Source organism: Panthera pardus, unplaced genomic scaffold (genome assembly GCF_024362965.1).
Source record: "Panthera pardus isolate Hobbes unplaced genomic scaffold, ASM2436296v1 HiC_scaffold_21, whole genome shotgun sequence".
In the NCBI taxonomy this organism is placed as follows: domain Eukaryota; kingdom Metazoa; phylum Chordata; class Mammalia; order Carnivora; family Felidae; genus Panthera; species Panthera pardus.
In genome coordinates this window covers 31784873-31800326 of record NW_026526777.1, presented here as the reverse complement: position 1 = coordinate 31800326, position 15454 = coordinate 31784873, and positions in this window count along the sequence as shown.

The window sequence follows — 15454 nt, the reverse complement described above, 5'->3', positions numbered from 1 at the left end:
TGGTCTAGACCACTGAATTTTGAGGTGGTTTATCATATAGCAGCATATACTGGGAATACTCAAGAGCCCGTTTGCGATGACTTAAGTCAGCCTTTAAAAAAAGTATATTTTTAAGTTTTATTTAATTTTGAGAGAGAGGCAGAGAGAGAGTGAGCGAGCATGAGCAGGGAGGAGCAGAAAGACAGAGAGAGAGAGAGAGGAGAGAGAGAGAGAGAGAGAGAGAATCCCAAGCAGGCTCTGCGCTGTCAGCGTGGAGCCCAATGTGAGACTCGAACTCACGAACCGTGAGATCATGACCTGAGCCGAAATTAGGAGTTTGACGCTTAACTGCCTGAGCCAGCAGGCACCCCTTGATTACTTAAATCAGCCTTAAAATGATGTCCTGAATGATTTGTCTTTTAGTAATGAGTCAGCCAACATATGATGCATGTAAAACATTCATTATAATTTAAAAAATATATGTTGTTAGACACATTTCACAGTTTGCTCTTGCATGGCTTTGGATGTGTTCCATATTTTCCCTCTGCTCTGCTCAGCAGCTCCCTTTTAAGCTGTGTCAATGCTTCAAGAATAATGCTTTCCTGCAATTTATAACTTAGCCATAAGATTTTGACCTGGGCTGAACCTTGGTATCTAAAGTGTCAGAAGGGGGCGTTTTTATGTTTATCCTGTAATCGGCTCAAAGAAGTATAGACTAACCTTATGTCTTTTTCAATGTGTGTGCTCTCAGTAGAGCAGCTTTCAATGTCCAAGGACACATGAGAACATCTTAGTTTTACAGAATCATGGATCCACTTGCCGCTCAACTTTTTCACTGTAGTTCAGCTCATTCTATCAGGAATGTTAAGTTGGAGGGTCACCTGGGTAGCTCAGTGGGTTGAAAATCTGACTTTGGCTCAGGTCATGAACTCACGGTTCGTGAGTTAGAGCCCCGCATCGGGCTCTGTGATGACAGCTCAGAGCCTGGAGCCTGCTTCGGATTCTGTGTCTCCCTCTGTCTCTGTTGCTCTCTCTCTCTCACAAAATAAAGATTAAAAAAATTTAAAATAAAGGAATGTTAAGTTGGAAATTTTGATGAAGAAGCAGGTTACAAGGGATGTGATTTTCCAATTTCTTCTAAGGAACTGGGTCAAAAACGGCTTCACAACTCTTGACCCATATTCCATTCTAGGGGAATAAAAAGGTTTTGTTTTGATGAAGATTTTATAAAGAGAACTTGCTCAGAGGGAAATGAGCTCTGAGGCCTCTGACAAAGGGAAGGGTAGGAGACATTTCCCTCTGCTTACCAGGCTTAATGAGGAGACTTCCCAATGGACCCTTGGACAGCGGGAGATGTGTCCTTTGCAGTCATGGGTCACAGTGGCTCCTGACTCTTGCTAAGGATCTGTTACCACATATTGAGGCTATCTCTGGGAGTACATTACACGATCTTGCAATAGCAGGTTAAATGTGAGGGAATATCAGGGATTAGATGGGGAACTCTTAACATGATTATCAGTCCCTTTTCAAGGGGATCTTACCTAAAAGGGATTTCCAGATGTGGGACTCCAGAAGGGGAGAGACAGAGTGAATGTCAGGAGTGGCCAGTCGAAAGGGTCACTCTGTGCTCTCTGGGCACCAGGGCCTCGTGCCTCAGGAAAGCAAGGGAGACTCAAAAGAACCCGTGAGAGAAAGTCAGCTTTGACAGCCATAGTCCACAGAGCACCAAGGCAGCTTCTAAGAGTCCCAGTCAGGGCGGAACCTCCTGCTTCCCCTTTATTTCTTCTTCCTCTTTCTCTGCCCCTCCTGGGTAAGAAACAGCTTCTGGTAGGAATGAGGTAGAAAGAAAGAGGGAAGAACCGTATCTCCTTCCTCCATGGTAATGGTGAGCCCACGGTGGGACCTGAACCCACATCTAGGATCCTGGAAAGAGGAAAGTTTTCCTTCAAATCAGGTGTGAAATTATGATCCTTATCAGAGCCTGGACACTTTTGCCTTAATCAAGACTGTGCTTTTGACTTGTGATTGTAAGATGTTCTCTTTCTCAAGATGGACTAGAAAAGTCATGGGAATAAGAACAGAGAAAAAATTATTTCCACTGAATACATTTTAAAGGGGCAGAGGAAGAAAAAATAAAATTGCATTGTGATTACAGTCCATGTAATCAGATACACTGTAATTCAATACAATGGTTATATGAACTGATGGGATCCGTTTAAAGAATTGCTAGTTTAAAGTATTTAAAAACCAATTAAAATCTATTCTTATATCCCTTTACAGCCAAATAACTTCATCTATTCCCCACATCTTTGCTTTTCAAAAAAATATGATAAATTCAGGGAGTGGACACTTTGGAATGATCTGAACAGTAATTATTCTAAAAAACCAACTATTATTTATTAACACTAAAGTAATATACTAACTTTTTTTTTTTTTTTTTAGCTGGGCTAACCTTGGTCAAAAAAGTATATCATGATCATACATCCTAACCTCTTAATTTGTTGACACATCATCCACCAGTGATAACATCTGCTTTTATGCATTTTGTGTTTTAATGTGGTAAATAGTATATAGACCATATAAAGAAAAGAAGGTTCTCACCTTTTCAAAAAAATCGGTAGGGGCTGTCATCTGATACTACCATTAAATACGATAATAAATAATAGGAAAATGTCACGGATACACACATTTTCTCTACTAAGATAATAATCCACAGGGTGATTGATCAAATATTCTTCAGTAATAATTTTTCTCCAAAGATTTCTAAATTCTTTCCCTAGATGTATTATTTTGATTTATGAGAAGGTTTAAAAAAAAAGTTATGGCAAGGCTAAGGGACTAACCCAAGGTTAGATTCCAAATCAATGAAAGGAAACCCAGAATCCCTACCAGAGGCTTCAAACTACCAGACTAAATGTAAGGTCTGGTGAAAACATAGGAGAAGAGCACAGCTTCAATGGGAAATGAGGAAGGAGGTACATCTCCTGTGGTGAACTGTTAGATCTTTTCTATTTCTTGTTTTTTAACTTGAGTCTTTATGGAGTTCTATACTAGATATAGCTGATATGTATCTCATAAGATAGTCCCTGGATACGTATTTTGGCATACTATGCCTTGCTTACATTGTCTGTAACTGAGAGTACAGGACTGGTCCTGAACTTTGCTAACAGAAGTAAAAGAAATAGAAAACTCTCTTGGTAGCAAAATACACAGATTAATTTCATAAAGTGGAAGTTTTAAAATAAGTGGAAAATACGCAGAAAAATGGAAGTAACTGGGAAAATAGTGCTTCGAAGATAGTTTTTTTTTTAAACATCATCAGCAAATTTGTCTATGTTGAGGAAGAAAAAGGCTTTGATTCTGATGCTTTAGTCATCTACGCCGTGTAAGAAATTACTTCAAAACTTATTGATGTAAAATAATAAACATTTATGGTCTCAGGTTTTCTGCCAGTCGGAAGTCCACGCATACCTTGGCTGGGTTCTTGTTCTCATTGTCTTTCCCAAAGCTGTAATCAAAGTGTTGACCTGGGCTGCAGTCTCATCTGAAGTCTTGACTTAGGGAAATCTGCTTCTAAGGTCACTCATGTGTTGTTAGCAAGATTCAATTCCTTGTGAATTGTTGAAATGAGGGCCTCAGTTTCTCACTGGCCGTTCTCTCTGGTTGTTTCCAAGTGGAGCTCTCCATAGGGAACTCACAACATGGCAGTTGGCTTTTATTAGAGTCAAGTGGGAGAACAAGAGAGGGTAAGCAAGGTGAGTAAAACAGAAGCCAGAACCTTTTTGCAACCTAATTCACTAGTGGCATGCCATCACTTTTGCAGTATTTTATAAGTTAGAAACAAGTTACTAGGTCCAGCCCATACTAATAGGGAAGAGACTGCACAAAGGCATGAATACCAGGAGGAAAGGACCATAGGGAGCTATCTACCATATCAGATTCTGCAAACTAATCAGTTGTGTGTATGGAGCAAGCGGCATCTGTTGTCTGTCATCCCAAGTTGAAGTCTGAGCACTTCTGCCCACTGCATCTTGGAGTCACGGTTGCCAAGGAAAATGCAGTGCAGTCACACGCTACGTAAAACAACATTTTACTCACATAAAGAAGAGACAGAACAAGATCAGTAGCGGGCATTGATCCCCCGTGGCCAGTGGGTCCCTCCCAACAGCCAATGTAGGGCAGTTGGCTTGCTCTCGCCCCTCTTGTGCTCCAGCCAAAGAACCTCATCCCCTCCCCACAAAAACCCAGATATGGTAGTGAGGTTGGCCAGATGCCATGTGAGGCACACACTTAAGTAGAACAAGGGAGCACATGCTGAGTTTGAACTAAGGGAAGACTTTTCCTACATATGCTCATAAGCCCAGCATAGACTATGAGGACTCTATCTCTTGGTAGGAAAGCGTTGCAGGTATAAGGCCCATTTTTATTCTGCCAAGTGGGAGTCGAACGACCACCTTTCTTAACAATGTGATTTCAGACAAAGTCATCTCAAAGGCTTTTAGGTACCCCACACATAAAATGAGGAGTTTAGACTTGATTCCTCAATGTATTTCCATTTTTCTATGTTCATTGTTCTCATTACCAGGTTAGTTAAATAAGAAGTATATGGGGAGGACCAACGACATGGTAAGCACTATGCTGGATCCTGTGAAGACAGTCCCTGCTTTCATCCTCAAGTGCTTGTTCATGGTACTTGCCATGTGATACTTGCTATACTGTGGTACTCTGACTTCATCTTTTAAACCTGAGAATGAATCCAATCTCTCTATCTGGCTGGTGGTGGGTGGTGTTACAGTGATGAGCGTAGCTGCCTTCCAATCTCTCCATCCAGCATATGTCCCAGAACATTCTGCTTCATTCAGAAATACTCTGTTGTTACAGCAGTATGAGACAGATTTCATAACTGATGATAGATGAATACAACAGGGATCAAAGGGTTCGAGTGGATCTTGCTTTCTGGAATAAATATGTTTCTGAAGACGTTAGGCAGACTAAGATTAATTATTCAAGCCAGAATTTTATTAGTGCTGCAAATGCTTTCCTCTAAAACGTATGCTCTATTCCTTTTTTTAAAGTTTATTTATTTATTTTGAGAGAGACAAAGACAGCGCGAGTGGAGGAGGGGTGGAGAGAGAGAGAGAGACAGAGAGAGAGAGACAGAGAACACTAAGTAGGCTCCCCACTGTCAGCACAGAGCCCGATGCGGGGCTCGAACTCATAGAACCGTGAGATCATGACCTGAGCCGAAACCGTGTCAGATGCTTAACCGACTGAGCCTCCCAGGTGCCCCGATGCCCTATTCTTTTAACAAAGGAGAGTGACTAAGTCCATGACATTAATTTTGTATAGAAATACCACTTATGTGTGGGTGCATGGCTTTTAGGAAAAACAGGATGGTTTTCATTCTTTGCATAGTCTTAAAGAGGAGAGGCAAAGAATAAGGCACAAAATGAGTCTGTGGAGGACTTAGATATATAGAGGAAATTCACTAAAGCTATCCTTTTTGTAACTCTTGTATCTTTTGCTTGCTCGTACCCCATCTAGCCATTTTTTATCCCCTCCGTCTTCCCTCACTTCTACGCATATAAGCTCCCACCTCTCAGAACTATGGATTGGATCTTTGGACTATCTCTGCACTCTTGGTTCTTGGTTGCATCGTTATGGTACACTTACTCCAGGGACTGATGGAGAACAAAGGACCAGCCTGAGAGACTACAGAAATAGGGGCAGCTGTGCCAGCCAGGAGCAGAGACAATGATAAACATTGATTTAAGACATGCCATGTGCTGGGGCGCCTGGGTGCCTCAGTCAATTAAGCATCCGACTCTTGGTTTTGGCTCAGGTCATGATCTCATGCGTCATGAGTTTGAGCCCCACGTCAGGCTCTGTGCTGACAGTGTGGAGCCTGCTTGGGATTCTCTCCCTCTGCCTCTCCCCTGCTTGTGCTCTCTCTCTCTCTCAATAAATAAACTTAAAAAAAAAAAAGACATGCTGTGTGTCAAGCACTGTAAATGCATCATCTCATTTATTTATCCTATAAATAACCCAATAAGTAAGTGTCTATATTATTCACATTTTACAGATGACAAAATGCAGACCTAGGCAGTTAAGTTCTTTACTAATTATTGACTGAGCCAGGTTTGGAAATCAAAGTCTGAGTCCAAAGTTCTATACAATACTGGAATGATAAATTTTGAGGCAAAACACGAGTGAAATGAGAGAGATGTTTGATGATAACTCTGCCTCCCCCGCCCCTGGACTCTGGACAACTTTGTGTCTGAAAATCGTCTGAGTTTCTTCTGCTGAAAACTTGATGAAAAGAAACATTTATTGAATACCTACTATGTGTCATGCATCTTCAAATTGTTTCACTCTGTGACAGGCACTGGGGGATACAGAAGTGATTAAAGCATACATAGTTCCTGCTTGGCATACAAGCAGCAACATAAACAGGCATTTATCAAATACCACATTTTTGTTTCTCTTATCTGCAGACTTCAGTTGTCGAGCACAGTTTCCTTTACATGCTGGGGACCTACAATCAGTTGTAACATACCAGCTAGGGAAGGCGTAACACAAATCCTGAACAATTGATCCAGTAAGGCCAGATGGTACTTGTGGAAGCTGGGTGACCATTTCCTATCTGGGTCAGGAGGCTGCATTTTTTAAAGAAGATGCTGAAAACCTTGCTCTCTCTTTGGATGATTGCCGAAGCCCATGGATTTCCTGTTAATTGGCAAAGGGAATGCCTGCAGTCCAGGTTTCAGCTTGGAAAACAAACTCTTGAGCTGACTCTTTCTCATTCTTAAGAAGTTTGGTTGCAATGTTGTGTGGCTTGTGTAAAAGCTAGACAGTCTATTCATTTATGATAGTTGAAAATTCGTCCTTGAATCCATCTGGTTTATTAGAAAGCTGCAAGTGGGATGACGTGAACTTGCCCTTACGAAGTGTTCTTTTACTGAATGGAACTTTGGCACTGTACCATCGGGCTGAGAACATTGCAAAAGCAAGACTTTTGTGATATGGTGGAAGATGTTACCATGTACCTTAGCGTCCCTTTTATGAAGATCTGGGGAAGGAATCTTTCTTAGTCCTTGGAAAATCTATCGAGCTGCATGGCTGGGTAGATTTTAGCTGATGCATCTTTGAATGCTCGGAAGCTCAGAATCAAACTCACAACGTAATTCTGCAAACTGTACACAAACAGGCATGACTCACAGCACATATTACTTATGATACCAATTTCATCTTATTTCTCTACCCTCATTTTCTCTTCATCCAATTTTTTTCAACTGTTTACTTTTTTAGCCTGATTGTATTTTTTAACTCACTCAGATTCTGTTTGGGAAAAGGCGAGCCAACTCATGAGAATGAGCATTTAAAATTTTTAGACAGTTTCCTAATTTAGCAAGATGTGCAAGACAAACATTTCCAATGATTTTAATTTTACTATCCCAAACTGACATGATTTTCCATAGTAATGGAGAGGAAGAAGGTACAAAACTATCTTAAATTATGAGCAATTCTGAAAATAATTTATTTGCACATGGCTTGAGATAAACTTTGCCATTTACTTATGACAATAAGTTTATCTGAGTTCTCATTCAAAATTTTTCAAGAAACAAACTTTAAGTCATTCTATAACCCTGACATAGGAGGCCCTGCAAAATTATCCCAGTAATTTCTATGGCCCTCTGGTTAGCACATCATCTTTCTCTTTTCTGCAAAGGAGAGGAATGGCCCGTTCTTTTAATCTGATGCACAGAACAGCCTGGTTGAACGGACACCTCTTTTTCTCTTTATTTCTGCTTTTCACTGGGTTGATCTAAACTTTTCCTAGTTTAGCAGAGAGAATATTTTGGCTTCACGTTACTTATAAACTGCAAATTTTTTGCAAGAATCAAGGTAAAAATGAAAAATATTAACAAAGGACAAGCCACCTGATACACCAATAAGAACTCGAAAGAATCAAATTCATTTTTAAAAGGCACATAAGCAGAAAAATTATTTCTCCAGTGTGATTTTATTATATTTGACATGTGTGTACGTGTGTTCTTATATTTAGGGCAGTTTCTGCTTATTTCATCCAAGCATTTTTAGAAATTAAAATTGGATTAGAATATAATACCCATGGTTGTGTGACCAATAAATTGTACACACAGCATGTTTTCCCTCTGTTTTCAAATTGCTTTAATTTATTTACCTCTTTCACACAGAGTTCATATATTATAAATCACAGGGATGTTTCAGGGCATGACAGACCCTCATTCCTGAACAGAATGGTCTCTCATGCATAACTTTTCTTTGATCAACAACTCAAGCCAAATGAGTTTAGGGTGAGGAGAACATGGAACATATTTAAACCAGGGAAGACAACAGCATATAGATTGTCTGTGGTTTGGTGCAAAAGATATCTATTGTTAGCCTGGTGCTTTGTTTTTACTCTTTATGAAAACAAATGGATTTCACAATAGGGCATACGTAATAGATTTTAATTCTTAGAAGATTCAGTCATTCTTTTTGTGGCTCATAAAAATATACAGTTGACCTGATTTCCAAAAAGATAAATTTAAAAACCCTAAATTGCTTTTTGATTTAGCTGTTGGAAAATCAACCAAACTGGTATGGTATCCATCTATAATTCTAAGTCAAAGGTAAATGTTTTTTTGAAGAGAGGACCTATATAACATAAGTAAATATTTAGTCACAAAGAAATCTTTGGCTTAGATATTATACACATTTCTTTTATAAAAATATTATGAATAATCCACTCCTTAAGAGAAATTCCATAGTTTCAGATTGAGATAAAGAGAAGGATTGATTACTGTAATGTTGATTAGGGTATAATTTCAAAAGTTGGAATAAATGTAGTAATAAATAGCCCTAAACTAAATAATGATAAATAAATAGAAATGTTTTAGGTTGATCTGATTTGTTATGCTTTTGAGGTTTGCTTTTATTTCATCACCAACTATATAATCCTTCTGATTTATGCCATCGTAGGTGAGTCTTTTGCTGGTAAAGTGAGTTGATGTAATGTTTACCAAATTCTCATTAGCCTAAAGCCTAAATGGCATCTTCTGTGTGTTTTCAGTATATTTAATATGAGCTTCGGCCTGAACTTTTTTGATTGGAATGTCTACAGTTTGATTATATATTGGTGTGATGAAACAGACATCTTTTGTTCATATACATGATTCTCATTTAAAGAACATACCTAATTATGTAATGACATGGAGAGTTTTAAGTCATTCCAACTTTTCAGGGGAATAATATAGTATACATGTTTAACAAGGGTGAAAGGGCTAATTACATATTTATCAGAGAGGCAATATTTTATTTGCAATTAACATATTTGATAAATCAAATATATCTGATATATTTGTTAAATAAGCTTCAAGAGTTGAAAATAAAGCTAAATCTTAACTTGAATAACTCATATCAAATAAAGACTGTCATTCCAGAAATGTTAAAGTTAATTCTCTTATAATTGAAAAGCTATGAACTAGTTTGTTTGAAGTAATTCTTTTGCCCTAATATGTAAACAATCCAAAATTACTTTCAAGTTTTCATTATCGTGAAACAAATTCTTCAGTTTTAGTTGTGAATTCCATTAAATTTTATTAAATGTGTTTACATTTAAATGCATTCATCCCTTTCAGTCAATGCATGTCAGAAATATGATATATTTATTCAAAACATATTTTAAGTGGTTGTATAGTGTTTTCTTATTACAGTGAGATTCACTTATTTTCATGGTGATTTCTGAACATTCTTATGTATAAATTTTTGCCAAACTAGTTCAAGTCTGTTGACTTGAACAAAAAGCTAACTCTTTTTTTTTTTTTTAAAGTTTATTTATTTTGAGAGAGAGAGAGTACCAGCTAGGGAGGGGCAGAGAGAGAAAGAATCCCAAGCAGGGTCTGCATTAACAGCAGGGCTTGAACCACCAATGCGAGGCTTGAACTCATGAACCATGGGATCTTGACCTGAGCCAAAGTCAGTTGCTTAACCAACTGAGCCACCCAGATGTCCCTATGGCTAACTCTTAATCTTCAGAAATTGATTTTTCAGGTTCTAGCTTATTCAACTGCTCTGGCACAACTCTATCTCTTTTGACCACTGTTCTTTTTACTCTCTATCCATCCATTTGATCATCATTCTACAGTATTTACACTGTTTTTACTGTGTGCTAGGCACTATGCCATGCTGTAGACACATTGGTGCCCAAGGCAGATGTATTCCTTCTCTCATGGCTCCTTCATCTAGACCTAAACAAGAAATGTCATAAACGATTATTGAATCTCATTGGGATAGAAGGGGAAGAGTGTGCTGAAAATATTTAATGAGAGGAACTGACTAACCTAGGGGGAAATGTATGGGTGGGGTCAGGGCAGCATCCCAGAAGACTGGCATTTGAGTTTAAACTTGAAGGATGATAGCTGTTGGCACAGAAAAGGGGGATAATGGGTTAGTAGAAGAACATTCCTGGCAGAGGGAACAGTATATGCAAAGGTATAGAAATGGAGAGAAGAGTAGCACTCATTGTGTAGAAATGCCAGGATGGGGAGGGTGGCTGTAGTTGAGGCCAAGAAACTTGATAGTGGCCTGTTGGCTTACACCACCTGTCAGAAGGACAAGGAGTGACAGTGACGTAAAGTGTCAGTTCATTCTATTTCCCACTGCAGCTCTCCGAGAGCTTGGAGGAAAGAGAGGAAAGGAAGGAAACTAACATTGGGGCCAGGCACTTTAGGTCTCTTTTTTCATAAGGCAGAGGCAACTACTCTGGAACTCTTTTTTTCACTTTCTCCTCTTGTGGCAATGGGTTTCAACCTCTCCAGTCTATTTCTTTTTCTCCCCACTCCATTGTTTGGTGAGAAGTCTCTGTCAGGGAACAAATGAAAAGAAGGTGGCTTTGAACAGTTAGTTCTAGGTAATCTTGTGAATGGACTGTAGTTTTCTCTCTTCCTTTTACATTTTCCTCTCATCACCTCCCGCTCCTCTCTCCATGCCCACCTCTGCTTTCTAGTTCCCACACCTGTGCAATCATATTCTCTATACTGTGCATCCTGGCCTCACATTGCCTCCCATTTACACTTTTTTTTAATTAAAAAAAAGTTTTTTAAAGTGTTTATTTATTTGAGAGACAGAGACAGACAGAGCGCGAGCAGGGGTGGGGCAGAGAGAGAGGGAGATACAGAATCCGAAGCAGGCTCCAGGCTCTGAGCTGTCAGCAAAGACCCTAGTGCAGGGCTCAAACTCAGGAACTGCGAGATCATGACCTGAGCTGAAGTCAGATGTTCAACTAAGGCACCCAGGTGCCCCCCACACTTACTGTGACCCACTGTCTTGAGATCCCACTCTCAAATGGTTGATAATGGCTTAAAGCAACAGCAGTCAACTGTTTTTGCTTCCAGGGCACATATAGTGGGTGTTATTTGAATGCATGACATATGCTTATGGATACGTGCCCACGTATTTTTCTTTCTGGGATGCAGCACAAGTGAGGAAGATTTCATGGTATAGTCAATTTCTGGTGTACTCACTGTAACTTAGATCCCTGGCTTACAGAATCTTTACAAGTATCTATGAACATTTAGAATGAATATTCTCCCAACAGTTCCATCTTTAAAAAGTTATCTTTTAGAAATGCTCCCACACATGCCTGAGGATATATATGTTGGGATATTAATTGCAACCATTTTGTAATTGTAAACATCACAAACACATGAAATGTCTATCAATAGGGGACTGAGTATATTATTACAAATATCTAACTATTTATCTACATTCATGATTTTCTCAGGAAATGCCTGTGGGTTTGGAATGAAGGGATGGCAAAAGGAGACCTTCACGTTTTATTTCATAGTTATGTGCTTGATTTTTTTCCCCAGTGAGTGTGCATTAGTTTTACAATAAACATCAATAAAAAGATTTCCGTGTTCTTCCAAAATGGTGACATATTAGGCATTGAGATAAGCCAGTGAGAAAGGTATATTTGGAGTAAGGGCCCTCGCAGGCACCCCATGTATTACCTGATGTGGCAGTCACCACTTTACCCATGTATAAGGCTGTCCCTGGCCAGTGACATTATATGGGGAAAGACAGAGTGAAATGGGAGTGAAATACCAAGTAAGACTCTTACTTGCATTGTTGAAATTATGGCTGCCTAGACAAAGACTTTATCTAATGGCCTTGCTTGTGTCTTTGTATGTGAGAGATAAGATTTATCTCTATGGATTCCTACCACTGAAATGCAGACCGATAAGATTTTAGGTTCATTAGTCTAGTGAACTGCAGGCAACTTGGCCCAGTGGCTCTGGGAAAAGGGTCTGCAGAGCGAATTTTGTTATTTGGGATGGGACTAGTACTGGGGAGAATGGTTCAGCCTCAATATTTTCTTGAGAAAGAATTTTTATTTTCATTAAATTATTTTATTAATTACTTTTTATTAAAACAAGAAAACTTGATTCTTACTGGTTCTAAGTGGGCCAGTGAGACTGAGTTTCCGGGGGAGTGGGAAATCCTTCCTAGAACCCCAGGGGCCTGGGACCCTTCATTTTGCCTATGTGTCTGCGTCCTTCACTTCAAGGTAAGCTCTTAAAAGGAGAAACTTTTGCTCTTTCGCTCTCAATTCCGGCGCCTGGCACACCACACCACTCAGTAAAATACCTTGAACTTACTAAAATCTTCTACTCTAATTTTATGATAGGAAAAGATGGGATAAAATAAGCAGAGAGGGAAAGGATAGGACCTGAGGTCCCAGGGTGGGGAAAAACACCTATTTTGGAACAATGCTGAGAGTGTCTGACCACAGCAAACCCCCTCAGGCATAAGGCTCCTTTTAAGAATGTAAAAGACCCCACCTACTCCCTGTCAGGTTTCCCTCAGGAAATTGACAAAAGACCTAACTAAGTATGGCCATAGGCCACCCCCATACCATAAAAATGAGCCAATCAGGGATGGACAACCCAGCACCTAGAGCTCTCAAGCCAAAAAGGGTAGAACCTGAGAAGGAAGAAGGGGGAAGGGAAGGAGGGGCTGACCAGAACCTTATAAAACAAGGACCCTTGCCTGCAGTCCTTAGTCATTCACTTTAGAATGTCCCTTCTCTGTAAAGAGAGCTTTCCTGGGATTCTTCCTTTCTGATCGTTCACTCTAATAAACTTTGATCTGCTGCTCATTTTGTGTCCACCTCTTCATTCTTCAAAGCGGTGAGACAACAAATCCTGGGTATTGTGGTAAAAAAATCCTGCGACAATTTAGCCTAGAGAAGATTGGAAATATGGATAAAACAACTTTTACCCATCTGGCCAATGCGGTCAAGTTGAAAACCTGAATGCTTTCCTCCATCAAACCTAGGTTTAGAACCTACGTCTGACATTCACTAGTTGTATGTTCTTGAACACATCAAACCCTCTGAGCCTGTTTTTTCAGATGTAAGGTGAGGATGTTAACAACTCACAAGACTGGGGTAACTATCAGAGATAATATATATAAAGGACCTGGGACCTACCAGAGGCTTAACACATGGAAATTGCCGCAGGGCACAGAGTTGTGAGGCAGAGAGACATCTTAAGTTATTGTTGAAATTGCAATGTAGTTCAGGTTCCTAGGACAGGCCGTGACACTTCAGCCTGCGTCCTCTACTACCGTGGCTGCTTTATCGAAATCAGTCATTATGGCTTGCTCCTGAAATTGTGGCTTGGGGCAGGACACACAGACTCCGATGGAAGAGGTAGGTCTGGTGTGGCAGCAAAATGATTAAACCTTAGGAGATGACAAAAGGTGGAGGGGATTCTTTACGTCCAAGGTCGGATCTCCATCATGGGCAGCCCCCTGTCTGCCATGGCTCCAGATCTGCAAGGGACATCAAACTAATGTCAATTTTATGAACATCTGAATTGAGAGTGACCTTTTGGTGCAACAGAAACATTAAAGGAGATTACAGGGCCAAATCCGCAGAGCAGCTATACTCTGAAGTCCCTAGTCTGCAAAAGGCAAAGCTGCTGGAAATTTGCCAGGAGAACCCCACTGAAGCAAAGGACATGAATAAATAATAATTATGGGCATCTCTTCTTTCTTTGTTTGAGCTCTTAGGGGCAAAGACAGCAGCATTGATTACGGTGCGTTTTTACATTTCTTTTCCTTTTTAAAATAATTTTGTTCTACTTCTTTTCAACTTCTTTTACATATTACGTATCTCTTATCTTTCCATGGCTCTATTGTTTTTAATTTCTCCATTTTCATCTTTGTTGCTGTTCATTTTCTCCTGTTCAAACATTTTCTTTTGGTCCTGGGTCCAGTTTCACTCCTGTTTATCAGAGTATTCACTGGTTTACCTTTGTCATCATCTTCCTTCACATTTATTGTGACCCTAAATGTTCCTTGTGTTTAATGTCTTCTGACCCCGAACTATACTTTCCTCCCCTCACCCACTTCCTTCCTTTTATTTTCCATTTTAACATTGTCTTATTGAAGTAAAATTCATGTAGCAAATTGAAAAGATCTTAGGTGTTCAACACTCTTTCTTTATCTTCTGACTCCTGTTTATGAACTGTCTGTCTAATGTCATGTGAAGATACCAGTCCTGTGCCCAGAAGTAACATAAGTTTGCATTTTAAGGGTGTAACAAGCCTCGGGAGCAAGGAGACCCTATAAATGTCAGAATATAAAACTATTTCAGGGTGGTCTGAAATGCCTGTGTGTGGTTCCATGACTAGAAGTTTCCTTCATGTTTGTGAACTCTAGGTGATTTGTCGTTAAACTCCTTATGTTCTTTTCAACATTAAAAAAAAGAAGACTGTGCAGTTTTCTTAAAATCTTGATAAACTTGCCATTGCTTGTTTTTACCTTTGAGAGTTTAAATAGCAGTTCTGTGCATTAAAGTTGAAGTAGACTATGTCCTCGCACACCTTCTCAGTCTAAGGCTTGCCCTGGGAGAGGCTAGTGTTTATTGCCTTGTTTCCAATTAACCTTGGGGTTTTGTGGCATCCCTCATGCCTGCCAAGCCGATTATGGCTTAGTGGTGGTATGAAACTCTGCCAATGCCAATGTTTTGCATAACAAACTTGTGTTGGCTCAGTGGGAAGAACCACCCCCCCCCCCCAGCAGACATGTTTCAGCAGAGCACATGTGCTCAAGTACATGGGCTTGCACACTTGCACACACATGTACACACGGAGCTTCTACTCTGTACAAGTTCCTCACAATTATCAGAAAATTCCACTCATTTAGATGCAATTTCTTAAAAAATTTTTTTAATGTTTATTTTTGAGAGAGAGAGACACACACACAGCATGAGCAGGGGAGGGACAGAGAGAGAGGGAGACACAGAATCGGAAGCAGGCTCCAGGTTCTGAGCTGTCAGCACAGAGCACGATGCGGGGCTCAAACTTACAAACCGTGAGATCATGACCTGAGCCGAAGCCAGATGCCTAACTGACTGAGCCACCCAGGCTCCCCTAGTGCAATT